General features: G+C 37.2%; 1 non-coding gene across 1 annotated transcript; it reads left to right on the forward strand.

The window, feature by feature from the left end:
• Window positions 1–2577: 2577 nt before the first annotated feature.
• TRNAG-CCC (transfer RNA glycine (anticodon CCC)) lies at window positions 2578–2650 on the forward strand. Its single transcript has one exon. It is a non-coding gene; the product is annotated as a tRNA-Gly (tRNA).
• The last annotated feature ends 350 nt before the right edge of the window (window positions 2651–3000 follow it).

Raw genomic sequence — 3000 nt, forward strand, 5'->3', positions numbered from 1 at the left:
AGGGAAGTATAATAACAAGATAGAGTCTTCCACAATTTATTCAGGTAGTAAAATTTAACATTAACAATTTCAAAGAACTATAGGGACAGAAAACAGTGATCAAAATGGTCATATATTAATAACAATATTCATTCATTATACTGTTAATAATAAGAAATATCATAACATATTTTTAGTAATAAAATGACAAAAGCACCGTAGTTGTAAGCTATCCTTTCTCTTTTCGCACCTTTCATGAACTAATTATCCAAAAAGCCATGAGAGATCTACACCTACCATCTCCATTTTCTTCAACTTCTTTTTCCTTTCTGTCTACAGAGTGACTTTATTTGGCATTTAGATTCTCACATGACATCATATACCAAAATCGATTCCAGATGGAATAAAAACTAATGTATAGAATGTCTTATAAAGAACAATAATTTAAGAGGCTTGGTCCTGATGCATGAATAAACAAACAGATCAATAGAACAAAATATAAACCATAGAACTAGATCTAAATGTAAATGGGAATTTAGTATAAGATAAAGACAACATACCAAAATAGTAGAGAAAAAATTGATTCATAATAAATGGTGTTGGGCCACTGAGAAGCCATCTGGAAAAAAAATTAACTTGGCTCCCTATCTCATTCTTTTTGCCAAAATAAACTTCACATAAGTCAAAAATTTAAATGTAAAAATGAAATCTTAAAAGTAGCAGAAAAGAAACAAATTAATCTTGGTCTATGTCTAAACAAAATACAAAACCCAGAAACCATAAAGGAAAAGATAAATTGGACTACATAAACATTTGAATTTTCTGTACAGCCCAAAATGCCACAAACTTAGATGACAAACTGAGGAAAAATAGTTATAAAATATTTGGGAAAGTACTAATTTTCTTAATACATAGAAAGTTCTTAATAAACAATTGCCTTGACCCAGCAATTCAAATTCTGAAAATTTAAACATCTGATATTCTTGCATATGTATATAGAGACATATTGTTCATTGCAGCATTATATGTAACGTAGTAGACTGGAGGCATAGTTTTTCATCCTGACATGTTCAGTGGAAAACTGTGCAGCTAATTTTTTAAATGGGCTACAAATACACACAATAATCTAGAAAGGTCCCATATATATCTTTAAGTAAACAAAACAAGGGACAGAAGACAGTTTGTAATAGGCTATCATTGTTTAAAGGCTATATGTAGGTATGTGCATAAAAAATTCTGAAAGAACAGAGATCCATGGATTCTGGAAATTTGGGATGAAAAGGAGACCTACTTTTCATTCTATATTCTTTTGTACTATTTGACATTTTTTGCATGGGCATGTAACAGATGTGCATGTATTTCTTTTCAAAAAAAATTTTATGTGCAAAGATAAATGAACAGTTGCAAAATTTCTGACAGGGAAGAACTCTAAAAGTAAAAGTAACAAAAAAAAATCAGGAGGGAAAAGATTGACCACTTTGACAACATAAAATTTAAAACATCTATTTTATAAAACACAAAAATTAAGCTACAAACAGAGAAAACTACACAAGAAATTTCACGTTTATATCTTTATTATTAGCTCAAACAAACATGACAAACACTAAGAACCCAATAGACAAATACTCAAAAGACATAATTCACAAAAGCACCCTTACATTTTCCTTCATAGCATTTAACGCAATGTTAATTATATATTATCATGTGGCTATTTGTTTGATGTCTGTCTCCCTCACAAACCTATAAGCTCTGTGAGGGCAGAGTTAGTCTATAAGCTCTGTGAGGGCAGAGTTAGTCTGTGGCCTCAGCAACTGACATACTGCTTTGCACTTTGCAGGCACATAATAAATATTTGTCGAATTGCTTTAATCGTCCACCTCCTCTTCTCCTGGTTGGTGAAAGAGGGATTCCTGGCCTAGGATTATGAGGCTGGCTGAAGACACAGCTCCCAACATTGGACAGGTGAGATCAACAGCAGTTTACTAGTGTGTATAGTCACAGCCTGGGAAGGAGGACACCCCAGGCAGGGCCACTCAAGGCTGGTACTTGGGAACAGGATGAACAACCAGTGCTATGGGAAGCAGGCTTTATAGTATCATGAGGGTAGGGTGCCCCCAGTTCCTGTGGAAGGATGTGATTGGCTCTTTCGAATGATTCCACTTGTAGGCAGGAAACTGAACCCCTCTACTCAGGGATAAGCAGGAACTGCCCCCAGTCCCTCTGATAAGGAGGGTTGTTTGGCAAGGGTACCTTATTCTTAAGAGCAGAGCAGGGTGGGGAACTGGCAGTTAGGCCATTGAAGCCCCTCTCAATTTCACCAGATTTCAAAGCAGTACATTATATTGGACCTTAATTATAGTTCTTACTCCACATGTATTATTTAATAGATGGAATACTTAAAACTTGAAAAACGTTCAAACTTGAGAGTAATCTAAGTTCAAAATTAAAACAATAAAATACTACTCCCCCTACCCCCACGTCAAATAAGCAAAGATTTCCTAATATGATAATAATTAGTGCTAGCAATGGTAAAGGGATACTATCACCCTCATGCATGCTAGTGAAACTTCACATGTAAGAAAGCAATTTGCTGGGACTTCCCTGGTGGTCCAGTGGTTAAGACTCTGCCCTCCCAATGCAGGGGGCCCAGGTTCAATCCCTGCTCAGGGAACTAGATCCCACAACTAAGTGTTTGCATGTCACAACTAAGGAGCTGGCAAGCCGCAATTAAGGAGCCCATGAGCTGCAACTAAGAAGTCCGCCGGCCGCAACTAAGACCTGGTGCAACGATATAAATAATAAAATACTTATTAAAAAAAAAGAAAAAGAAAGCAATTGCTGAGTTGACTCCTTTAAAAAATCATCAGGGGCTTCCCTGGTGGCGCAGTGGTTGAGAGTCCGCCTGCCAATGCAGGGGACACGGGTTCGTGCCCCAGTCCGCGAAGATCCCACATGCCGCAGAGTGGCTGGGCCCGTGTGCCATGGCCGCTGAGCCTGCACGTCTGGAGCCTGTGCTCCGCA

This window comes from Lipotes vexillifer, unplaced genomic scaffold (assembly GCF_000442215.2).
Source record: "Lipotes vexillifer unplaced genomic scaffold, Lipotes_vexillifer_v1.1 scaffold71, whole genome shotgun sequence".
Classification (NCBI taxonomy): Eukaryota; Metazoa; Chordata; class Mammalia; order Artiodactyla; family Lipotidae; genus Lipotes; species Lipotes vexillifer.